Here is a 26,113-nt window from a genome sequence, read left to right as displayed (position 1 = left end):
ATATTTATTTCCTCGTATCTAAACTGAAGTTATGCGTGTAGTCTTGAAAATGTCCTCCATGTAGCACCAGCACAGAGCCGTGTGGAAGCAAAACCCTGCTCTCCGCTGAAGGACCAGGAATTAAAAAAAAACCACCTCCATAAAAACTCTTCGGGATGCTCAAAACCCGCAAGAGGAACAGTGATAACACAAACAAGAACAAGAGTTCTTTTGATGAGATTCTTCTTTAAATGACTGGTGTGTCGTGGACATGGCACAGGCAGTTTTGGGAAGGCCACAAGCCCGGGGAAGAGCTGGGACTGACTGCTGCTGCTCTGCTGCTGCGAACCGAGCGCAGACCCTGCGCCAGTGTTTGCAGACAGCGAAAAATGCCTGTGCATCACAGCGCTGAAGTTCATTTCCAAATAGGTTTCGGATTTTTTTAATGGTCATTTTCCCAAAACTGATTAAAACTTCATACTCAAAAACTTTTTGCCCCAAACAGCCGTCTGCAGTCTTTGCTGCTCTGAGGTTTATGAGGTTGGGTTTTGTTGTGTTTTCGTTTTTTTTTTTTTTTTCCGGGGAATTTTCCATCATCAAAATCCGTATCAGCCACAACACAGCACGCTGTCTGCCGGGTAAAATCTCGTGGAAAACAGCAGAGCAACCTGAGGTCTCCGGCGCGGCCGGGGCTCGTGGGCTGTGGAGGAGGGCGGGCGGCCCCGGCTCCGGGCACGGGGCTCCCCTCGGCCGGGACTGCAGCGCCTCAGGCTGCCGGGGCGGAGACTCCGGGTACCGGGCACGGCTCAGGGGGCTCCCCTCAGCCGGGACTGCAGCGCCTCAGGCTGCCGGGGCGGCGGCTCCGAGTGCCGGGCACGGGGCTCCACTCGGCCGAGGCTGCAGCGCCGCCGCCTCCCGAAGCTGCCGGGGCGGCGGGGGCGGCTGCGGCTTTAAGAGCTCCCACAATGCCGCGCTGGCGCCCCGGTTCCGTTACATGTCTCCCCCGGTGAAGGGGAGCGAGGGAGCGGCAGGAAGGAGGCGGAGGACGCCCGCCCACCCCCGCGGCGCGGCGGGGCCGGGGGAGGAGCGGGGCAGCAGCGGGGCAGCAGCGGGGCAGGGCCGCGCCGAGCCCCGGGCGCTGCTCCGGCCGCGCCGCCCCCGCGGGCAGCGAGGCGGGGCCGGCGGCCGCTGGCGCTGCCCGGGAGCCGCCGCGGGACGGGCGCCCGGAGCCGCTGCCGGCACGGAGAGCGAGGGGACGGGCGGTAAGTGCCGCTGCCCTACCCCGCTCCCCTGCCCCGCTCCCTCCCTCCGTCCCTCGCTCCCTCTCCCGGCTCCGCGTCCCCTCTCTGGCAGCTCCCGGCTCCGCGTCCCCTCTCTGGCAGCTCCCGGCTCGTCCCCACTGGGAGGGTTTGCTACCTTCCCTGCCCCCTCTTCGCTCGCCAACTTTCCCGTCCTTCTCGCCCGTTTCCCATCTCCCTTCGGATTTTCGTGGGGCTTTTTTGGGTTTCTTTTCCTGTTTTTTTGTTGTTGTTTGTTTTGTTTTGGTTTTTTTTTTTTTTTTTTTTTTTTGAATTTTCGGCTCTGCCGTTGCCCCTCTCGCCTCTTCCCAGCTCTCTCTCACTCTCTTCTGTCCTTTCGCTTCTTCCTTCGTTACTTCCCCGGCTTCCTCCGGCTTTTCCTCTCCTGGCATTCTGTTTTTTCTCCGTTGGGCATCTCGTGGAAAAGTAAGGGATATTTCTCGGTGTCCTTGAGGAAGGGAATTCAAAACCTACTTTTCTTACACAGGGAAATTATTGTAGTAGTTTTCATTCCCCTTCTCTTCCTGTCCCCGGAAAGAAAATTAAACCTATTTTTCTCCATTTCTTTTCCCTTTTGCTACGTGGACTGTTTATTTTGGTCCTTTCTTTTTTTTCTTCTCCCCCTTCTCCCGGCGGTGCAGGTTTGTTTCACGATTAATCTCTTTTATTCCTTCCCCAGCCCCTCCCTCTTTCTTTTTCTTCCCTAGTAAGAAGAAAGATTAGAAGAAAATGTGTTTTGCCAGCAGGGAATGCATGAGACTTTTTGGTTAGGGTTTTTTTTTTTGTTGTTTTTTTCCCCTCTCCTCTCGTGGGGTACTATTGATGAGAAAAGCTTAAGCAAATACAGTGCGGTAGGACAATACAGAGGCATGAACTTTAAAGGGTAAGGAAATGGATTTTGTTGCTTGGTTTCTCCAGCTCTGTAGTGTTGTTGGGGAGGTCTGCTCTAGGGTCCGGATTGGGGTTGTGTTAGTCCGGTGTGTGCCAGCCTGAGTTTGTTTTTTTTGTCCAGCAGAATGGTGATTTAAATGCAGTCCTAAACTGCATTTAAGTGTTGCTCGTGGGTTTCGTCAGTGTGGAAAATGAGGAGTCGGGGGAAGGTTAGAGATTTCGGTGACCCCTTTGGAACTACACCTGTCACACCTTCCATCACCAAGCTGCAGGTGTGTCGGAGATTGACACATTTAACAAAATCACTGGAAACTGCTCGCATCCGTGGCAAAAAAGTGCTGTCGGGGCTTTAGGAAGTCTGGTTCGGACCTTGTGAGTTTCTACCTCAGCTCTAGTCGGCATCACACGGTGGAATTGAGTGTTCGCCGGGCTGTGGGGTGCGAGCGAATCAATTGATCTCTGCAAAGGCACCTGTTTAAGGGCGTTCGGGCTCCCAGCTCATTGTGTTGGGGAGCGGTGCGATTGTGTGAAGTGCTGTAAAAGTAAAGGACTCTGTCTTTTCTCAGTAGAGGATACGTAGCTTGTGAACGAACTGTCAACTCTTTTGGTGGGAGGTGGTTCTTCTTTCTGTTACATGGCCTCTTGTGATAGATACTGTTCCAAAAGCTGAAGAGCAAATAAAATCAGCCTTACTTTTTTTTTTTTTTTTTCCGCTTTCTTTAAAGAAGAGAGAAAATTTAATTTCGGATTAACTTTTTGATTGATGATATCTCATTGGAAAGTAGGCTAGACATGAAATTGGAAGTACTTTTGTGTGTCGTAGAGCACAAAATTTTTTTGATACGGGATGAATTGCTGAGGGAACTGAAATGACTGCTTGGGATTCATCATATTTAGTCGTGTGCCTTTAGGACAACTGAGAGATAAAGGTAGTTCACTTTTTACAGCTGAGTAATCTCTCCATCCTTTCCACCTTCGCGAGCCCAGCAGAATTTGATCTGTTGTTTAAATTAATTTTTCCTAGAGATGAAAAAGTTTGGGATAGTGGGAAATAGGAGGAGAAAAATACCAAGTCATATTTAGCGAGAAGTTTAAGTCTTTCAAAACTAACTCGAACTGTTACTGGAAACACCAGCAGCAATTCTGAAGAGCCAAATTAAGGTGATTAATATAACTTCTTTAAATCTGTTTGAGGGAAGCTCTGAGAAGGAATGAAGGAGATTGAGTTGCTGAAAGTGCAGAGCTGAGCACTGGGGATGCTGGGTTCTGTTCCTGCTTCTGCCATCGCAGGGCAGTGTGACTTCCTGCCTAAGCTGCTTTCCTGCCTGCACCTCCTGGGATACTGAGATTTCCCCGATTCCCTTAAGTGCTTTTTCACATGATTTATAAGAATAATTGCGTGTAAGTGTTCAGTTGTGGTTTTGATTGCTGATCAGGTGATAGTTTGGCTCATGCTAATACTCATTCTTGGAAAGTTGTAGGGATCTTGAGCATCACCGTTTATTTTGGGTGAGCCTGGATTTTTACATTGCTGCAAAGGTTTTGAGACTGGGGTTATTTTTATCCCCTGAGTATCTCTGACAGTATCAGTGCGTTATTCTTCTATGGTCCCTTAAGTCTGCCTCAAGCTGAATATGAAGGACAGCATTGACCTCTCCAGAAAGAAATTGTTAAATTGAATTACAGGGTGGAAAACTGTCCTGTGGGGACTGGGCTGAGGACCCCCCTCAGCGTGATGCTTGCTGTTCCTGGTAATTTTATTTTGTGAGGTCTGTAATTATGAACTTGGCTTAGTCCACCAGTTTGCTTTCTAATTTTAGGATTTTTGCTTGGGTTTTTAAGTCTTTTAAGACTTCTATCTTGACATTAAATGTGAATGTTTTATGGTTTTCTGGGGCTTTTTTGAGTGTCTGGGTTGTCCTGTAATTTTTTTTATGGTGGAGTTGGGACTTTACAGTGTGATTAGATTTATTATAATCTCAGTGCCTGCCTTCCTGTGACTTTTGGGACTAGGATACTTAGTAAATGTGGGGCTCTAACCTGTTGATTGTCTCTCTTCAGTGAAAAGGAGACTCAGCTCTGTACAAAGTTGTTATTAGGCAAGTATATGTGCGTTTGTGTGTACATATGTACACATGCTGTCCTCCACATTAACTTGCTGTCCTCCTGCATATGCTCACAGCCAGCTCCAAGATTCTGAATCCAAGATTTTGAATCTAGTTTCAAAATCAGTTTCATAAATTCATCCTACCCTTCCCATTCCCCTTCAAAGCTTGCAGTGATCTCATGCCTGTGACAGGAGCGGTTTTCCTGGCTGATAAGGGGGATGCTCATGTTGTTTTCTCCCTTGACTGTTCTGAGGGCTGTATATTATCTCCCTCTGTGCTGATAAAGTGTGGGGAGGGGGTTGCCTGGTCTGTGTGTGCCGAGCGGTGCCATCCTGCTCCATCTCTCTCTGGTTTGTCACCTGTGGAGCTGGGATCACAGAACTTGTCCTGCTTGGGAAAGGAGGGTGGGTTCAAGCTGTAGGTACAGGGGTTTGTCACATCTGCCAGGGGAACTGCACACCCCTCTGGGTTGTTCCTTCACTTGGATCTCTGCAAGCATCTGGTCATCTTTGTGATGACATAAATAGGGAGAGTGTTAATGTATCCGAGACGGCTCCAGGACAGGCGCCGTGAGCTTTCAGATGGCAGGCGCTCGAGAAATCCGCTTAATTCACCTTTCTGCTTTTGAGCCACTCCTTAAGGAGGGAGGAATCTGTTTACTTTCTTGTTGTGCTTGGAAAACAGGCTCACCCACAACAAAAGACCCTGTAATGCTTGCTGTAGTGTAGGATTATTGCACAAAAGCATCTTACTGTGCAGCGCTGTGGCTGCACTCGGTGTTGTATGATAACACATGTTTCTCAGCTGTTGTTGATTCCTCAGTGGCACAGACTTCAAAGGAATGCGTTGAAAGAGAGCTGCAGCCAGGGAAAAACGGGGTTTGTTCCAGTGGCCTGTACCATCCATCTGTTTAAATACTTTGCTGAACTGTTCCAGAGTGTTCAGGCATCCAGTTAGGACTGGCAAGCAATTACAGCTGGGAGTAGAGCCTGCTGCAAAGAGACCACCTAGGGGAGGCTTAAGTGCTACCTCCCTTCTGTGGGTCAGAGCCCCCCTGCCCTCCCAGCCAGCCAGGGGAGATAAGGCTCTTCATTTGGGGTATCTTTCAACATGACATTGTCTAATTCCTAATGCTGTTGAGGATTTATTTATTTTTACTCTCCATGCTATCTTTAGCACAAGAAGAGAAGAATGGTAATGAGGACAGACGGTCATCTCTGTAGTCTCCTCTGTGTAGGTAGCAAGTTAGGTCTATAATTTAAATGAATAAATATTTATAATTAGATAATTCCTTTTTTTACTGTTCCCAAAATGTGTGGTATAGTTGATTATACTATCAACTATAGTAGTTGATATACAGTTATATACAGATATACTACTATAGTAGTTGATAGTACAGTTGAGAGTGATCTGTTGATCACTTGTGTCTCCAAAGGTAGTGATATACATTACTGGATTAATTTTAACTCCAAAATATGAGCAGTAAAGTTACATCAATTACATTGTTCTCTTTAAAATTGAATTTGGGGACTTCACAACTTCATCCACAGTAACTGAAAAAAACCCATAACACAGGACAATGCTGCCAATTCCAAGTATTATGAGTTATGTTTTTACTTAAATTCCAGTATTGGAGTCTGCTGTGCAAGACACGTCTACACCCGTCGTTGCTGACTGAATCTTCACGTCACGGCCTGTGTGTTCTGTGTAGTCCCAGATAGTGCAACTCAGAGGAAATACTAGCAGAGAGGCTACAAGTAGTCCGTGGATAACCTGTGAAGATCCCTGAAGTTTTTCTGTGTGGGACTGACATTAATTTTGAGGATTGGAATGAGCACTGCAGATAGAGCAATGTGTTTTTCAGCTAAGAGGGTTTAACCTTCTTTCTCAATGAAAAATGCTCATGTAGATGTACTAAGAGGATATTTGAGCTTGGAAAAGTTGGGAGATACTCCAGGATTTGTTTTTCACCTGCAAGCAAGCAGCACAGCTTTAAAGGTGAGCTTGGATGTTGTCCTCTGCTGTGGTATTGCTCCCTCCTTAGTAGTGTGATGTGACATCTATGCCTTTGAAAAGAGAGCTCTTTCTCCCCATGTTGGCAGTTGTGATGGTTTCATGGTGGTTTGAAACGTCAGATTTTAATGCCTTACTACCCCTTTGAGCAGAAGGGGGAGGAAAACTTCTAGAAATGTGTAATGCAACTGACTTTCAGCTTCTGCCCTTGCTCCAGGCTTGACATTGTAGTTTGAATTTATTTACTTGCTTTGAAAGCTGTACTCGGTGTAACCTTGAGTTTTACTTCCCTTACTGCAACAGTACCTGACGTGTTTCCAGCCTGTACCTTGCAGTGCCTCTGCATTGTCCAGTTTTAAACTGGCCAGGCTGTTGGTGCTTTCTTTGTATTGTGTTCTCCCTATGAATCTTTAGAGCTGGAACTTCCTTTTGCTTCAAGTGAACTGGAAGTGTTTTGCTAAAATATTTTTGGACTCCTGAAGTGTTTGTCAATGCTTCCAAGCTGTAGTTCGAAGGGAGTTTGGAGTTTCCAGAAGAACCTTTGGAAACTTTAGGTTTTGCTGTCTGTCAGCAGTTTTGTAAGCGTTGATAGAGGCTGTAATTCCACTGGGCAGCCAGATGTTTTGTGTCTGTGCTGAAGTGGGGAGACAGCGTGGCTTTAGGGGTTGAAGGGTCTGCTGTTCTTGTTACAGGGCTGTTTGAAGATCTTCAACAGATCGGATCTGCTTTCTCTCCTCTCCCTTCTGCTCCCTGTTGCCATGCCTGTGCTGATGGTGATTACCTCTTTCTGAGTAAAATGGGATTATTGAGAGCAAAGCATAAACTTGCTTTCTAAAAGGTAGATATTTGCTTGTCAGTCTGTGTTTCTTGAGTACTAAGCTTGAAGCTGTATAAAGGCTGCATGTATCTTGACAATTAGTGAATTTATAGCAAAATAATATAGCAGATTAATTCTAACATTAATTCTGACCAGTGTGGCATTAAGTGAAATTTATAGAGAAATCAGTTTTCCTTGCAGACAGAGGAGAGAACACTCACTGATGTAAATCCCCCAGTTCCATATTAAATTGCACCTTTTTTAGGTACTTAAACACTTGCAAAATCTGTGTCTGTCTTTCTTTCTTTTGCCTTCACTATGTGACATGTGAGGGAAGGTTAAAAAGAACTCATCAGTGGCTGCACATGTCAGAGTCTTCCTTGAGAAGAAAGTAGGAAGGTGCCACAGCTGGTAATATTTGAAGTCAGTATTGGGAATCGAGAGCAAATGCCTAAATGTGCCATTGCAGCTATGTAGCTGGCAATACTAACTAGCAGTAGTACCTGGAATAATAATTCCCATCTGGAGAGAAACATATGGCAGTGGTTGAATGTCCTTGTCCTTGCCCACCAGGAAGTGATTGTGGTGGATTTTAGGTTTGGTTTTGTTTTGGTTTTGTTTGGGTTTTTTTTTAGACAGCTTGCCCTGGGCTTCATCCAAGCGTCCAAGTCAATCCAAGCATTTGCTCTGGTTTCATTGGGAGCAAGGACAGAAACTTTGAATAAGCTGAGTTGGAGACTTTGTATTTTGAGCAGTGGAAGTGGCACAGAGGAGCACAGATCTAACCAAGAACAGTCACACTGAGTACAATGCAGAGTTTTCATGCAGTTAATGGGATTGGAATTGGTAACCTGATACTCCAAAGAGATAACAAAGGCTATTTAGCATACAAGGGAACATAGATTTTTATTTTTTTTTTTAAGGAGTTGGTGGAGTATAGCAGAATCTTATGTCAGAAATCATTCTAGTGAACAAGTTCTGGCAGAAAATGACTGAATTAACAAGAGTTTATGAAATACTTTGAATAGAGAAGGAATTTTCTTTTTTACTATGAGTGTTCTTTCACTGCAGTTCTTGTATTTGCTTAGCAGTTTACCTGCTTTCCTCATGTCCTGTGAACTTAGCCTTTGTTTCAAATTGAAATATACCATAAATTAAAAGTCTTTGGCTTTTCTTCTTCCAAGAATGGAAGAGGGGAGCAAAACAAAATTAAATGTGCAAGGTTGTACCCTGTGTTCCCTTATTTTCCAGGAACAGACCAGAAAGAGACCAGCTTGATATAGACCACAGCAGTGCTACTTGGGGTTAAGCTGTCCTGTGTGAGAGCACAGAGAGCTCTCTTTAGATGGTTTTTAGTGTAGTGAGGATGGACATCTGTGATCATCATCAGCTGTGAGAAAACCCAGTCCGACCTCATAACTCAAGAATTAAGATCATATCCTACTTTGGGCCTGCTGCTTGCCTCCCTTGTGGTTTTAGTGAATCAAAGGAACTTGCAGTCTGTGTGGGCAAGGCTGGAAGATAAGAGACACATACCTTCAGGAGGCGGTGTGTGCTACAGGAGGAGAGCTGTGTGTGAGTTTGCTGTTGGCACGTTCTCTGTGCCATGGGTTGGTCATTTTTCTGAGGCAGAAATTAAGGGCAGAGGCTCACTTTTCTTAGGTAGGGTGTGAGAGAGCTGAACTTGTGCCAGCAGCCAGAAATTACAATTTAAATAGTACTCTGGTGGTGGGTTTGGTTTTACTTCAACTCTTAGCAAGAGAGAAGGAGTTTGGGTCTATTAGGACTTCCTGGTATTCTGTTTGTAACTCATTGCAGAGCTCCTCATCAGCCTTGATCAGCAACCTGAGCTGGTGGAAGGTGTTCCTGCCCATGGCAGGGGCTTGAAATGAGATGGTCTTTAGGTCCCTTCCAACCCAGACCGTTCTGTGATTCCATGATTCTGTGTTGGATTTCCAGTGTGCCTTTTGAAGCATGGGGCTCTTTCCCAGCCCCTGCTGTTCTCCTGCTGCCATACTTTGTTCCTGTGCTCCCTGTGTGTGCCTGATGGCACTGCCACCCCTCTCTGCCCTGCCACCAGGCTTCCTAAACACTCCCTCACGATGCTGTGGCTTTCCAGGTGCCTCTCTAGTTGCAGCACAGCTTCTGCTTTTGGATGGGAGAGAAAGACAGTGGCACTTTCCCTTCCCATCTCCCAGCCACAGAGCATTCCTCTAATTCCTCTGCTGCTGAGCTATTTGGAGCGGAGCAGGGGGAACACTTGCTTTGCTGTTGCCTTGTCCAGGAGTTGGGTTTAACTTGCATGAAGCACCTGTCCTGTTGTGATCCTGACATCCTGTCAGTGCTCATTTCCCCTGCTCCTTGAGAGACAGCATTTTTATTGCTGGCAGCTCTCTGCCTTAGCCTTCTAGGGAGGCCCAGCCAGAAATTTTCTAGAATTCTTCCACTCTCTCCCTCCCCTTGTCCTTCACTGACCTCTAACCACATTTTTATCTTTCTTGACAAGATACTTAGTTTCATTTATCAGCTGCTTTTTCCTTCATTCTTCAGCTTTTGATTATTTTTCCAAGAGCTGCTTAGAAACATTAATGATTGCAGATGTGCAGAACAGTTAAATACAGTCACATTCCTCAAGGTTTTGGTGTTTTTATTGTGCTGTAATACTAAACTGCCTGTGGCAGGTAAATATTTTTTAGGTACACTACTTGTTATGTATATCCATCTTCAGCAGAGGGTAAGGAACTGCAGTTGGCTGTGTTTTCATATTACGATATACCAATATTACTAGCTGCAAGACCCCTATGTTTCCCTCCCTGAGCATAAGCTAATGTAGTATGTTCTGACTTTTTAAAAAGCCATTTACATTTTCTGAATTTGTATTTGCACACTGTGAGATAAAAATTTGGCATAAATAGAAGGAAATTGCAAATACACTTTCCTGTCTTAGCCTAGTGGCTTCCTAAGTGCTTGGCAAGTGCTCTGTCACGTCTAGACAATATTATTTTGTTCTAAAAAACTTAAATATTACCTCAACTTTTGTAAAAATATGTTTGCTTTAATTGTGGATAGCAGAGTAGAAGCAAGGGTATTTATTTCCTATTTTGCAGTGCCCTTCATGCTTGTCATTGTAAGTGTATGAGCAAAAGCCTAAATAATTGGAAATCTATATGCTTCCTGAGCATGGTTTACTTTAATAGTCCACAATGATCTCTGGACAAACTGTATTTTATTTCAAAAGACCTCCATTATCCTCAGCTTGACCGGTATGAATGAGAATAGCATTCAATGTATACACCATTTTTAAGAATACCCTTCTTTTTCTTGCTGACATGGACATAAAGCATGTGATAGGGTGAAGACAGTTCTGTAATAGAGTAGGAAATTAAACAAGAGGAAAGCAGAAGGTATGGCTTCAAGTTTATAGAGAGAAAGTTTAGATTGGATATTTGGAAGAAATTGTTCCCTGTGAGGGTGGTGAGGCACTGGAAGAGGCTGCCCAGAGAAGCTCTGGATACCCATCCCTGGAAGTGTTCAGGGATTTAATGAAGAAAAGAATATTTAAATCTCTTGTGATGATGACATAATATGTAGCTGTAGTGTTGAGCCTCTTCACTGCTGGGATTTCCAAGTACAATGCAGATGGGAATCTCTGGTCTGATTTTAATATTGGCAGGGGAAGTCATCTGAGTTGCTTCATTTAGAGTTCAAATCTTAGTACAAAATTACATTGTGAACTTCCTTTGGACATTTGACCACTACTAATCAGCAGCTTTTTTTCCTGAAAAAATAAAAGGTATGGCTACTAGATGAATAATTAGACCTTAGCAGTTGGTAGGTGCATGTCCCATCCTCAGTGGGCGATACTGTTGGCATTCCCAGGATAATGTCCCTGTAATGAAGTCCAGCTCTGGAAGAAGTTCTTGATTAACTTGTGTAGCAGCACGACAGCCTCTGTTGCACCCTGAAACGCTCCTCAGCCAGGCTGGAAGTGGCAAAGGCACAGATGTAGAGTGATGGTGGCCAAACAGTGCCACCTGCGAGCCACCCTGTGAGTCACTGATGCCGTGTGTGCTGTGGCTGTCACATATCCGGGGGGAAGTGCCTTTGAGACACGTTAAGCTGATTTACCTGGCACCTCGAGTGGGATAACAGCAGGCACGTAGCTGGGGTACAGCTTCTCTGCTGGCAAGAAGCTCAAGCGAAGGGAAATGTAACCTGGGTTGTTCTTATGGAATACTGAACATTTTAAGTGTCAAGGAAAGGTTCATCTTTTTATGGGAAGAGCTGACTGGAAGAGTCAGGTTTGTTACGAGGTAGTTGGAGGCAGCCATGAATTGGTACTTGTATCTTGTCGATTCCAGGAGCTGGGAAGGGTGTCAAGTGTAAGCCAGCAGCTGGTACACAGACACTGTGTGGCAAATAAACCACTGGCTGTTCTTCCATCTTTTCTTGCAACTTCTACTTTAGATTTCCTGCAGGATAGTACCTCTAATGCCAGTGCTTCAATGCTGTTTGAGCATACAGAGCTTTTTGGGAGGGTTTGTGTGTTCTTGTGTGTTCAAAATAATCTTGCTGTATAACCACTGTTTTCAATTTGCTCTGTGTTGTATTCTTCTTCTCTCTTTCTGACTCCTGCGATGTTTTAATACAGTCCTGTACTTGTTGAACTAGGAAAAGGGAAATAACTATAGTGCTCCAGTATGGGTCCTTTCTACTACATCTGACATTCAAGTAAGACATTAAAGTCTAGGCAAATCTTGAGTTTGACTTGGTTCATTTTCACAGTCCTTTTCCAAAACATGTATTTTTGTCATATGATTTCCTGCAGTGGATTTATTTCTGATGTTGAGAATTAACACAGACCTTCAAAAGACATCACAAAGTAAAGAATCAGTATTAGTTTGAAGCTTTTACTTATTTTTTTTTTAAATTTTAATTATACTGTAGCAAATTGATGGGAGTATTCTTTGAGAAGTTCTTTACCATCAGTTCTATTAAAAAGAATTCTGAGTTCTATTTTGCTGTGCTGAGCTCATCTTCAGGGTGTCTGGCTGGTTACCTTGTACTTCTTGGCACTCTTGAGGTGCAAATGGTGTCTGTTCTTCAATACACACTAAACCCTGTAGATGTGTTGAGATATGTGCTTTCTGTGCTTTGTTCAGGTGACCAGGCATGTCCTATTTTATTTATAAAAAATAAAATATTATTTGCTCTCCTAGTACCTATTTGCTCATTGCCACCAATTTCACAGTGTGTGTGAACCTGAGGCAGAGCTGATGAATTGTGCCTGCATTTGCTTCTTAGGGAAATTTCAGGGTTTTTGGTTTTTTCCCATTAGCATTTGCCAGATGTGGGTTTTATTTGAAAAAGAAAAAAAAAGCTTAAAGTATGGATTTATGTGGGCTTGTAAAAATGTGTGCCTTTGTCAGCTTATGCTATTAAAAATATACTATATGCAGGAATTAATCTGTTGGTCTTCATGTAAGATGCTCTTGCACTCATTTAATAAATGCTGAAGCTTATTTGAAGTATTGAAAATGTGTGTAGAGAGTGAGGTAAAGAGTGATTGGGTGCAAGTTAATTTGAGCCATCATCCCCGAACAAATATTGTGACACAAATCACTTAGGTAAGTTTGCTTTTATGTGTTTGTATGTTTGGGTTTGTCTCTGGGAACTGATTTGTGTTGTGTCTTGGATAGAGGGGACAGCAGAGCAGTTGTGATGGCTCATATTAAAAATTAGTGTGCAAACTTACCTACATAGGTTATTTCTATGAAATTCCAGTTGATTTATTCCACCTTGTCCCAGGCTGGGATAAAACCAGTTGCTTTCTTTGAGTCACCTCAGGTTGTCCTCAGAGCTGAGGCTCCAACTCTTCCTGCATTGATGTAGTAATTTGTGAGCACAACTTGCTTAAATATGTATTCAGCATCAATAATAGGGGATACTTTTTGTGCTTCATTTAAAACTCTTGGAATGCATTGGAAACTGGAGTAATTCAGTGGCTCTGAACTTCATTAACTGTAGAAGTATTTAAAGAAAGCGATTTAAGATTTGTCACTGGCTTAGGGCTAGTGGGAGGTCTCTGAGCTATGTCATTATTAATGACCATACGTAAAGAAGGCTTTAATTTTCTAGGGAAGCATCTTCATCCTTTGAGTCAGTTTTCAGACCCAGCTGGTGAAAGCAACCTGGTCTGAATAGAACACTGGCCTTGCTTTGAGCAGGAGGCTGGGCTCCAGCAGCTCCTTCCAGCCTGAAGGGCTCTGGCTTTTGGTTTATTTTCTTTTTCTTTAAGAGGTGTTTGTACCACACAGCCACTGTCATCTGTAATGGGATTGCCTTGCTGATACTGCCAGCAGTTAAGCCAGAGGGGTAAATAAATCCTTGCTTGTAAGTAATTTTTAAAGAAACCTCTTTTTTGCTTATCTTTACAGTGTTTCTATTGGATAAATGCAGAACATGTAGGATTTTCTTTGCATCTTGTTTTCTAACTGCTGCATAATCTTTGTTTGAAGAGGTGGAGTAGGGCAAGTTACTACGACCTTCCTCTAAACTGTAGGGTAAGTTCTCAGCTCTCCAGGGACTGGATTTTTATATGGAATCTAATGATTCTGTACCTGAACGCGGCAGACAAACAAGCTGTGCTTTGGGGAAACTTGTCGCAGATGTATATATTGAAATTATTGTGTTGGAAAAAAAGTTACAAACCTAGCAAATATTAGAGATGATAAAGAAGAGAAGGAAAAAATCTATCCAAAATGCTTCTAACAGGATGCAATATTTGCATTTATGTGATGAGACCTTTAACAAGGAGTTAAAATACAGGTTTTTCTATAGGAATGTTTATTTACATATTTGAGTTAGGTGATATGGAAAAATACATGCTTGGTATTGTAAATCCAGGATTTCAGGGCTGCTTGTTCACACACCAGCTTGCTTTGTGGAAGGAATAGTAGAGTGAGTGTTTGTGTCTGGAGTTGTCATGGAGGAGCCTGTCACTCCCTGGTGATAACTCTGAGATTTAGAGAGCCACCACACTCTGGACCCAGCAGGACAAATCAGGCTTTCAGCTGCAAGCTTTGAAGTGGCAGCAGAAGAAGAGATTTTTAATGAAGTTGAAGGGGAATAAGTGATTAATATCCTGTGCTTCACTAGGTGCTACATCACTAGAATTTTTTCTTGAAATGAAATCCTTGATCAAACCATTCTGCTGTCTTTTTATTTGTTGAGCGAAAGGGTTCCCCTTTGGCTCAAGTACTGTCATATAATTTTTATGTAGTTGATGTTGAGTAGGTGTCTTGATGTACCTTTTTCGTGGAAAACTGATTTTCTTCCTTTCAGTTAATTGATTTTTTTCTTTTCTGGTAAAGCAATGCTAGAACATGCTATGAAAAAAGGACAAATTAATTAATTCTTCACTAATTTTTACTTCTAGGTGAAGTAATCTTGATAGAAGGCAATGATAGATGAAATAGAGATAAATCAAACTTTGCAGGAGTAAGGAAACTCACTGAGTGGTCAGGTTTGACTGCAAAACCAGTCAGCAACTATAGCATCAGTTCTTAGAAATTTTGGCAAATACCTGAATGTGTTTAGTTGTTAATGTAAAAGTACCTGAATTGCAGAATCTTGAGTTTCTTAATTTAAAAACCGGTAAATAAGAAGTTCGTTTAATAGAACTTACAGGGTGAGTTGGGGGAGGTTAAAAGGGAAATGTCAGGACAGTGGTGTGTTTTTGGCATCATCTGCTGATTTAGTCATGTGCATCAATAGTTACCTACTTACCTACCTTAATGATAACTTCTGTTTTCTAAATCAAGATTAGATAGAAATTTGGAGTCATTGTGGTATCTCAGGTGGGTTCTTGAGAATTATTTTGGTATCCCTTCCTGGTTTTGGTAAAATGTAAGACTCCATTTAACTGCTTGCTTGCTTGTCTTGGAAGCTTATGGTTTAGCTCCTTAGTTTATTTACTAAAAAGTGATGATCTGTTGGAATTTGAGCACAGGGCTCTGAATATGCACATATTGCACTGATTCTGCAGCCAGTGGCCCTGTGCCAGCTGGGGTGGGCAGAGCTGGAACTGAGCCACTGCTAAACACCTCTGCAGTCACAATCATCCATGCCATGGGAAGCTGCTGTGCACTGAGCACAGGGGGCTGACTGCAGGAGTAGCACATCATTTGGTTGGATTAATTTTTTTTTTTTTTGAGAAAATAGATGGGAATAGGAGGGTGAATTGCAGTAGAGGCTGTGTCTGTTGGGACGTGGAGCTGCAATACTTTAGAGTGGAAATAAACCGTGTAGTGTTTGGGTGCTGCCAGCCTTACACCAAGGTGCAGGCTCATGGCCAGAGCTGTTGTAAAAGCAGTTGTAGCAGCTCTTGTAAGCAGGTCCTGGAGGTCGCTGAAGTGGCATTCTGGGATCAGTAAGCCTTAATTACTGACCACGTGTGGGAGTAGAACCTGCGGGATGTTGGAGAGCCTCCTGCAGTGGATCAGCTGCACACCATAGTATTGATGATACTGCATGGAAATGCACTGGTGTTACTGGGAGCTTTATTTTTTTATAGACAGTGTTTGAAGACCTGGGAACTCTGAGCTTGTCATGTGTTTCTGTAGCATGCTTTAGCCAACTTTCAGCCATTTGTGTCGGTAGCCTGCTGAAATAAATGGCTTTTTGATGATGTGATTTTCTTAAAGGGATCAGTTGATTAAAGTGTTTGTTAAAAGTTCAGCGGTCAAGCAACACTTAAAAATCCTGTCTTTTGATGAGACTTTAAATAGCAGAGCAACTGTGTGCTTGCATCTATCTTTTTGAAAGGAGAAAAAGAAGCTTCCATATTTTCACAGCAATACTTTAAAAATACCTATCATTGCCTGTGGAGCTTTTCTAACTGTATATTTTCATGTGAGAATTTTGCATTTCCTTTGCAGTGACAATTTACAGTGGAAAAGCATGTTTATTTTTGGCAATCTTCTCAAAAGAACCCAGATTAAGATCTTTGACCTACAGCTGTTGTAAATGCAAGTCTTTTTGTTCTAAAGCCTTGCAGAGTTGTTCCCTTTTTGTGTTAATTGATTAAAATGTGTGCTGGGTTGGCCCAAGTTCCTCTTGCTAATTGGGTAAAATGAGACCCCAGAATAGATAGACAGATCAACACTACGGCTTCCTTTTGGGGAAAGTTGATTGTGATTTTGATGGACTCTTTTTGCCTGTTTTGGATACATATACATACATATATATATATATATATATATATATATATATATCTGTATTTGTGTGTTTTAGCCTCAAGATCCCTAAGATTGATGCTGCACTTCACCATGTCTGTCTCAATGTTACAGAACAGATGGTTAATTCAAAACCAAGAGTATTAAAGCTGAGTAGCTAAATCTGATCTCCTAAAAACAAGGTTGCCAAAACAAGCTGCTGTATTTGATGTAGCTGCTGAATTGATCTTTTATTTGCTACAAAGGCAAACCTGAGTCCAATGCCTAAATGCAAAGCAGTTGGTCATTTCCAAATTTTTTCAACTTTTTCCAGCCTGTAACTTGAAGCAGCAAGTTGCTTACATATTGTAGGGGTTCTGGAAGAGAAAAAGGCTCGTTTCAAATCCATTGTTTTTTCTGGGCTTATTGGTGTGGTCCTGGGTTTTTGAAGTAGCAAAGACAAATTGCAGCAGTGGAATGAGGCTGACGCCTGTTTTTCATGTGCTGTGATTTGCTTTTTTCCTGTATTTAGGTGGTCAGTGAAATTAGAAGAAAAGGGCAAATTGTCAGAAGAAAGAATTTGCCTGTATACACAGTAATACTTTTTCTGGTTGTCAGCAAATAGGTTAGATAATTATAGACAGGTTGTGCTAGAAGAAACCTTCAGATGTCAACTCCAACCTGCATACCACAGATCCTGATTATTTCTGGACAGGGCCTAATAAATATGTACTGATAGAAAAGGGATTAAAGCATTTATTTCCTGGATTTACCCTGTTGGGATTATTTCTTAGGGACACAATTTCACACTAACATACTTTCCTATTTTCAAATGAAACATGAGCAGGCTGATGCTCTTTATTTCAGTACTTGGGGGTTTAAACGCTTACAATTCTCATGTGAGCTACTGAAAGTCATAGTCACTTTTCAGGAATCTCTGACCTTGCAATCCATTTTCCTGCTGTGGATTCATCTTAAAAAGAGTGCTGTATGTGACTTTGGGGGGGTTATTTTTCACTTACATGATGCTGTAAGATGAGCTCTTACATTTTTAGGACTACTTTATCTTGAACGATAAGGCATGGCATCAAGGTAGTGTGAACGTTGTATAAAAATTGGAGACAGCAGCCAAGTTATTTGTGTATGTTTCTACCTTGATAAATGCCCTAAAGTTTTTTAAAAAATCGGGCTTCCAAATCTTCATTTGCTTTTGCTGCTTCTTTTAATGTTTAATTCTGTGAAAGGTGTCAGGCAAATGGGTACACACTGAATCCTTCCTTCTCTGATTTACACCACAAGTTTTGTGGGTAGAATTGCACTTGCTGCATAAGCATCTGAAATTTTGTAATTTTTTTGGGCAGGCCACTATTTGCCATAGAGAGGATATTGCTTTACTTGGTTGCGTATTTAAATGTCAGGGAAAATCTTTATTTCCTTGGGACTTTTGGGCTTTTCTTAATGAGTTCATTTAGGTACTTTTTAAATTCTGCTTCTTCTCATTGTCCTGGACCCTTTTATTTCAGGGATTTTGCCAGCTCTGTTGATGCCATCAGCCACATCCTCAGGCTTCTGGAGGTGATAGTCTTAAGAGGGGGAGTTCATTTGAAATCTCTTTGCTGATCTGTGACTTTGGGCATGGGTTAGGTGTTCACATCTCAACTTGAAATGCCCCCTTCAAACATGGTGGGAGAAGTGCAGGAAGCAGAGAAGCCTTGGCAAGGCTTGGAGAAAGTGCCACATTAGGGAAGAAGTTGGCAGAGGCACTGAAGTGTCTGAGAGCAGATGGAGTGTTGTCATCAGCTGCAAAATCAATGTAAATACTTCCAGAAAATTACTCTTCCTCTGCTCTTGCCAAACAGAAGGAGCAGGAGCTATAAAAACCATTGGCAAATTATTTTAGTTGCCAGTGAGCACCGTTGCAGTAGGAATTCTCCCTTGCAGCACTGGACCGCCCCTGCTGCAGGAGTGTTGCATTACTGGTGATGAAATACACTTTTTTTTTTTTTTTTGGTTCTTGCCTGAAGATTTACAGTTGGAAAATCTCGCAGTTCTGCTGCTGTGCAGTTCTATTGGGTCATATCAACAATAAAAATGAGAATTTTGTTACTGATTGTGCTATATGACAAACTGCCCTGCTCTGGGTGGTTCAGCATGGGGCTGTAAAGCAGCTATTTCATGTGTATTAGCATCACGTAACTGGGAACCAGTCTGTCCTCCCAGATGCACAGTTTTGGGATACTGTCATGTTTATAAATGTGGTTGGCTGGCTGCTGCTGAATTGATGGCTCTGGTGCCTGGTTAGAAGGGGCTGGCAACCTCTAAATGAAAATGAGGAGCCACAAGGCAGGGTGAGTTACTGGATCACAAATGTGTGTGCCATTTGTGCCTCTCTTGACCCCTTATTACCCAGGAAAATGAATGTTGAAGTAAAGTGTGGAAGATGGAGAGCGGTTGGGTTTTAAATTCTGAAATCCCTGTTTGTACTGATCCAAATTCCATTTCCATGGAAACTGGAAGTTTAGTGCTCTCGCTTGTCAACTTCAGCTTCTGGCTGGCTTTGGGGAGACTAAAATTGTTCACTTACACTAAACCTTCCAGAACTGAGAGTCGTGTCAGGATATTAGCACCACATATTTTGTGGAGACTGGGAAATGATAACTATAATTCATGCATTTATTTTCTGAGAGATGCTTAACTTCAGCTGCTTTACAGATCAGAAATCTGTATGTTCAGAGCCTGTGCCATGTCACCTAATTGTGTAATTGCCATGTGTATAATGTGTAAGATCATAGTTTCTGGTGGGGATGTTTCTTTATTGCTGGTGTGGTTTTGCAGGTGCTGAAGCAAGCCAAATTCATTTAATTAGCTGACTGCAGTAGTGCAGGTGTTCTCCCTTGCTGTGCACACATCATCTGCAGCGACAACTTCACTCCTAAAGACATCATCAATCCACACTCTTTTAAAAAAGCGACTCTGGGGCTCATCATGAAGATTTTCTGAGTTGTGGTGCTGCCCTTGCCAGCAAAACAGAGCTGCCAGGCCAGATCTTCCTGGAGTTTGTGTGACAGAAGAGCTGTGCCAGGCCAGGGAGGGAAGCAGCGGAAGGCTGAACTTTCTGGGAGAAGCCCTGAAGGAGCTGATGGCTCTTCTTGCCTCTAAGTGGAATGGAACTGGTGAGATTGTGGAGACACTAAAGAATGTACCACTATGATGTGGAGCTGAGAACAGAAACCTGAAGTTCTTTGGTCATTCAGTAAGTGTGGGAAGGTAACTTTTCTGCTCTTGAAGCTTGGCTGGTGAAGTGAAACTCCTGATAATGATTTATACATACTTGTATCAGGGTTCCACTTTCACTTAGAGCTGCTTTGGGAGCATTATAATCACTGCAACCACCATTTGAAAGCAAGTATTCTTTATGGATTGGCACTTCTGTGTTTCTGTAACTTTAATGTGCAAGAAGAGGCCACAGTAACAGTATATTGAGTGTGAGACTTGTAACCTGAAATTTTTAAACTTTTTTCCTGATGTAGGATAGTAGTGTAGAAGTAGTGTAGTTGTGCCTTTGTGTGCTCTGGGTGCCAATCCTGCATGTAGCTTCACCAGAAACAGTAATGCCAGTTCAGCTTTCAACAGGTGCATTAAACTGCAAAGTCTCCTCTCTGGATTTTAAAATATTCAGCTGTCAGTCAGGGCAGGTGACCTTCTTCCCTATTGGTGCCATATTCCTTGAGCACAGCTGCTGTCCTGGATGTGTTTGGACATAAATGTTGAAGGAGAGAGCTCCTCTCACTTCTTTTGTGCAGTTATAAGGCAGTTTGAAAGAAGATACTCTATTTTTCGTAGGTAAATAAGACTACTTTTAAAATAAAATTAAAAAAAAAAAATCCTAAGCTTTCAGCTTTGTAAATAAGTTACAGCAAGGTCCCATTTTGATTTTGGAAAATGAGTAAGGCAGAAGCACTGCCTGAGATCTTGGAAGAGATGTCTTCCAAACACTTAAGGAAAAAAAAAATTACAATTAAGAACTTAGATGTAATTTTGTGCATTTTAAGGTTTCTTTTATTTAGCAGAAGTATCAGTTTGATCATTTGTGTATTTTTTTCTTCTAAAGCTCATGAGGTCAGAAAGATAAGTAGTATCAGGAATGAAAAGGGAAGCTCATTTCATTTGCATATACTCTTTTGTCATAAGCTGGAATTTGCTGGAGATCCATCTTCCTGCCTGGATTTCTTTTATTCCAGGTGCTTTTTTAGGTGCAGTATGGCAGGCTTGTTTAAGGGGAGGAAGATGCAGCATCACTGCTCTGATGGCCTTGTCTGTCTTCAGGTAGAAGGTTCCAGGTTCATTCTAAAATGTGGGCAACTCTTCCCTGCTGTGATGGCTGGAATTCGATCGGAATTTGCCAATATAAACCAGGAGCTGGGAGAAAAAGAGACTTGGATTTTTCTTACAGCACAGATACAGGGTTATGAGTGAAACAGCAAGAAATTAGCATAATTAAATAATTCTGATGCTACCTGTAAAGCCAAGAAATCTTGTTTGTTTGTATTAAGAAATTTGCCTTCTGTTTGAAACGTGTTGCCATAATGATAATTTGGCAATGGCTTCTGCTCTCTGTTCCAGCAATCAGTAAGTCTAAAAGCTAAAGACAAGTTCTAAAAAGGTACATGTGCAAGGTAATAAACCTTTACTTAGGGAGGACATTCCCAAACTACCTACTAAACTACCTGTTTACCTGCAGCTAAATGCAGGAACATCAAATAATCCAATGGAACTTCTAATCTTCTTTGAAATGTTACTGGAGGAGGTGCTTTAACATGCAGAAATTCTTTTTTTGTGCTGATGTTTCTGATCTTGTACATTAATTTAAATGGAGAAATATGGAAACCTGAATGAAACTTCAGCACAGCTACTCTTCCCATGTCATGGGTGTTATTTAAAGGATAACACAGGATATCTGTGTGCCCAGCTGGGCAATTATTCAGCTGCTTGTTTCATGCCTGGTACTCAGTTCTCCTATAACTATTTGACTTCTCACCACTTATATAGGTCACAGATTTAAAGAAAAAAAATGTAAAAAATCAATAATAATGAACAAGATGTGTATTAGTGCATGAAAGCCTTGTGTGATGGAAGCATGTAATTACTGACTAGCTCAGAATCCTGTGATATTTCATTCGTTTCAGAAATAGGAGTTATATTATGTTGTTCTCATTGGAAATGGTTTTCTGTCCACACTGTTTAATGCAGTTAAAGCATAAAAGATTGTTTACCAGGGATTTTGTTACCTAGGCTCCCTTCAGAGTATGTAGAAAGCCAAGATGCAAGTAAACAACTTCAGAAGTACAGCAAGGCTGAATTCTTGATCACCTTCATGTCATTTGTGTGGATAATAGACATAAAAATAAAAACACAGAAACAAATAAATCGGTTTTTTGATGCTGGTAGTCAGTTGGTGAATGCTGCAAGGAGCTCCTTTTCCCACCCAGAATCCTTGAGCTGAGATTGTCATTCACGTCATTCTTGGACGCAGTTTGCTCACCAATAGTCACTCTCCTTCCATTATACTCCTTATTTTTAGAAGGCTCAAGGAGTTATGTTGTAATTGAATTACTGTAAAGAGTGTTCTGATCCATCATCTAGCACACACTCAGTCCTGGTCAAGTGGCTTTTAATGGAATTAAAAATAACCTCATTAGTACTCGGAAGATCTGTGTTTTCCCCAGAATAATTGTTTAAGGATGGAAAAAACCAACAGCATGTCATAGTGTTGTGTTGTAACACGGCTGAGTGAAAAGGGAAGCACTCAGGACGCTCTGGGTCACAGACATTTGGCCATTCTAGCTATAAAACAGGTATGGGCTTGTACTTGAGTGTAACTGGTTTTACTTTGTATGAGGGCTTCATGTACTGTGCTGTGAGCAAAAGCAGACAAAACCACCTCACTCATCCCCTCCAGCCCACGGGGATATTGGTAGGGGCAGATCTGCAGTTACGTTTGCTTCCAGAAGAAGACTGAAAATTCTAACTCTTGGCTTGGAGGAGAGGAAGAGCTCCCCTTGCTGATTACAACACCACCTTGGGTTGAAAAACTGGTTTTGCCTTGTGACTTAGCTCTTAATCTTATATTTCTAGGGTTTATGTAGACCATAAACCATGCTATAAAAATAGCTTTTGGCCTTTCAACTAATATGCATAAGAAGTCAATTCCGAAGTCCTTAGAATAGTAATTATGGTTGGTTTATGAGCACATGTCTTAAACTGATGGATTTCCCCTGCACCTCTTTATGTACACTGTGCATAGTTCCAGGTTTATTTTAGGCAGTATGTATTTAATTAATGTGGTTGGCTGAACAGAATCAGCCTCTATGCTCCAAATGATAATTCCTTTTGGAGCCTAAACAGCTATTTGAGATATTGTGTCCTACTTTGATTTTAAGGTGAAACATTCTTAGAGCTTAACAGTGGTGTCAAGCCATTGCTTAGTCTGTTGTTTTCATTCATATGGTGTATAAAAATGGGATATTCCCTTCTGTAACTGCATTGAAACTTGCCTTTTGGGGTGTTTGGTCTCTGTTTTTACGTGGTGCAGACATGCTGGTCCTGTACTTGGATATGCATCTGTTGTAGCACTGAACTGGATTGCACATGGATTACTTCTTCCTGCTGCAAATGGAGAGAAAAGATTTGATCTTCCTCTTCCTACAGCAACAACAGCTAAAATAGTCTGAATGATGGTGAGCAGATTTTAGGAAGAAATTGTTCCCTCTGAGGGTGGTGAGGCCCTGGCACAGGTTGCCCAGAGAAGCTGTGGCTGCCCCATCCCTGGAAGTGTCCAAGGCCAGGCTGGATGGGGCTCACCTGGAGTAGTGGAATGGGTTGGGAGAAGATGATTTTAGGGTCCCTTCCAACTCAAACCAATCTAATTCTTTGATGCAGTGTACCACAGGCACTCCTCTCATGTTTTTCAGGTTTTTGGGTTGGTTTTGGGTGAGGCTTTTTGTAGCTGTGCATTATTGCTGTAACTTTAGAGCACCGCCTGTTCTGCTTTATACTTAGGAGGAACTTCCTGAACTCTCTGTTCAGTCTAATTTTTGCTTCTTTTTGGGTAGAAAAATGCACAGGGGATGTTTATTTTCCAAATACACAGCTTTGTTTTGATGAATGAACATCCAGTTCTAAATGGTGCAATGACAGTGATTATTTGTGTGGGGAAATGATGGTCTGGATGTGTTTTACCCTTCAGGTTTCCCTGTGGGGCTTTACACCTCAGACTTGATCTATGCCAAAGCTGCTGCTGTGGGCAAGGGCTTTTCTAGGACATAGGGTTCTGCCATGTTAAATATTATTATATTTAAATTATGTTTTTATTTCAGCTATGCAATAATATCCAGTGTATGAGACTCCTGTATTCAAGTGTCAGGTGTCTTGCCTTTACTGCATTTGTCAAGTAATGTAAACCAACTTCACTTAATTTTGGGTAGGAAACCAGCTTGAAATGGAATAACTTTTAAGTTGGCTTGTTACTAGCTTGCTACACTGGCAGAAATAAAATAATTACTTGTCTGTTAATGGCAAACTGTGAAGAAAATGCTGATTCTGATTTTAATGCATTTCCAAAACTTACTTATTAAGAATTGCATAACAGCATACTTACCTGTATACACTCCTTTTTTATTATGAGTTCTTTTGGAGGTGACTGAACCAATGTTTTTGTCCTATATTAAATCCATCTTAAAAATATTTTATGTAGCAAAGAAATAATTTCATGGTGATGCCAGGTCACTTAGTAAAATGTAGCAATTGTTCTCATATGAGGCATTATGTCTTATGCAAAGTATGTGCTTTTCTACATCAAATTAATCTCAAGGGCAAGAAGGACAAAAATGACTGGAATAATTAGTTGAGAAGTATGTTCTATTTACAAATAATAAAAAAAGGAATGTCCTTTCTAAAATGTAACTGAGAAAAAAGAATAACAAGAGTGTCTGGTTCTATTAATGTTAGTTGTGTTTGATAATTTTGTTCCTCTGCTAGACATCAAATATAGATAACTCTTGTTACTCCTAATTCTCATCACAGTTGGACATGGCTTTAAAAAATTTAGCTCCCTCCTCTGAAGATCTGGGCTAATTAAACTTTCATTCATCTTCTGAAACAAAAAAAGTAGTGTTACACTCTGCTCTTGCCTTCTGCAGAGAAGGAATGTGGCACTCCTGGGCTGTTCTGCTGAACATCTGGATTTCCAAAGCCTCTTTCCATCAGCTGCAAAGTTGTTTCAGGTTGTATAATGGGTTTTTTTTGTCCTGCTGAACTCCTGCTCTGGCCATTAGTGGCTCTCCCATTTTCCTGAATGCCTGAAGAACAGAGTTTCTGCCACCAGCACAATGGAGTGAGGAGATCTTGACTCCTGAAGTAGCACATTCTCCTCATGCTGTGTCAGATCTTTCTGAGGTTTGGTTCATGGTGTGGCTGTGTTTGGGTTTTGGTTATTTTGGGTTTTTTGGGGGGTTTTTTTGGGTGTGTGTGGGTCAGCTATTAGATGTTTGTATCAGTTCTAACAGGCTGTTACTTGTGGTCATGGAAGGCTTGCTCCTGAAAATGCTGATAGGAGGCTGAGATAAGCTGTGAGTGAGTCACGTTTGATTCCTGTGTAGCACAGCACTGAAAGTCTTACCTTGCTTTGTTTCATGTTGGTTTTTCCCCTTTGTTTCTGAATGCCTCCTGTGAATGTTTGAAAAATCTGATGGAATGCTTTGCCAACCACATTGTTGTAGTCCTTTTGCCAGAATTACTAACTTTTCTGTGATAATCATGTACATACAGCATTATTTTGAAACAGCTTACCTGGCCTCTACATCTCTTCCTTGGTGCCTCGCAGACCTGAACCAACACAAAGAACAAGGAGCTACAGTGTTCCTGAAAGAAATTTGGCGAAGGAAAGTAGTACAAACCTAAACTGGTAGATTTTGTGAGCAAAATAGGTCTTTTTGGTGACAAATTAAAGTGCTTCTGCATGGCACTGTTACCCCATTGCTCTGTGTTTTCTTTAGTACAGAGCATCCAAAGGTCAAGTCAAAATTAGGCCCTCATAACCAGTTTGTAGAATGCTGTTTTGTTTATGGAACTCCAGAGGTTACCTAATTAAAAGTAGTTTCTGTTGGAAACTCTGATATTGGAAATAGAGAGGAATCTCAATGCAGGGAGTTGGTGCTGTGGCAGAGAAACAGTCTACAGTATAGAATTATTTAGCTATAATTGATCAGGTGAAAAATGAATTATTTTTTGAGCTTCTGTCAGCAAAGAGGATTCTCAGTCACTGCAGCTGAATTTAATATTGTGTGCAACTAGTGTATTATGTTACAAGGAGTGCTGTAGGTTGATACTTTTTTATAAAGTGAATAAAATTTTCATTGTTATAGATGTCTCTTCCAGCTAAAGAGATTGCCTGAACTCAGATGTTGTCCAGTTATTATAAACAGCAATGTCTAGTAAAAATGCTTGAATGTGGCTTTTAACTCAAAAAATTAGGATGTTGTTAATGTACTGAGAACTGGCCCATTTTCTCACCATAAAGTGGGATTTTTCACTTAGTATTTGGCTAATCTGAGAAACTATGTAAATGTCCTTTAAAGCTTTCGATAGTTTTAATGCATAACTATGCTAAGTCAACTGAGTTGGTGTGTTCTTAACATAATACTTAAGGATTATGATTAATAACTGAGTGTTCTTTGTGTTTTTTTTCCACAAAGCACCAATTTCAAGAGTAAGCTGTGCAGATGGCACCCGATG

The 26,113-nt window shown here is 41.8% G+C and overlaps 1 protein-coding gene across 4 annotated transcripts in view; it reads left to right on the top strand.

Moving 5' to 3' along the window:
* The first annotated feature begins 1,093 nt into the window (after nucleotides 1-1,093).
* Nucleotides 1,094-26,113, top strand: part of LOC131572924 (ras association domain-containing protein 8) — a 73,007-nt gene continuing 47,987 nt past the window's right edge. Inside the window, exons 1-2 of one of the 4 annotated variants that reach the window (XM_058826375.1) lie at nucleotides 1,103-1,241; nucleotides 2,293-2,440. The gene's annotated coding sequence lies outside the window, so the exon portion shown is untranslated. Of the gene's footprint in view, nucleotides 1,242-2,289; nucleotides 2,441-7,018; nucleotides 7,128-26,113 lie in introns of those variants that run through there. The other 3 variants (XM_058826374.1, XM_058826376.1, XM_058826377.1) reach the window with 3 other exon arrangements.

Source organism: Poecile atricapillus, chromosome Z (assembly GCF_030490865.1).
Source record: "Poecile atricapillus isolate bPoeAtr1 chromosome Z, bPoeAtr1.hap1, whole genome shotgun sequence".
Lineage (NCBI taxonomy): Eukaryota > Metazoa > Chordata > Aves > Passeriformes > Paridae > Poecile > Poecile atricapillus.
This window is presented reverse-complemented; position numbering and strand designations above follow the sequence as displayed.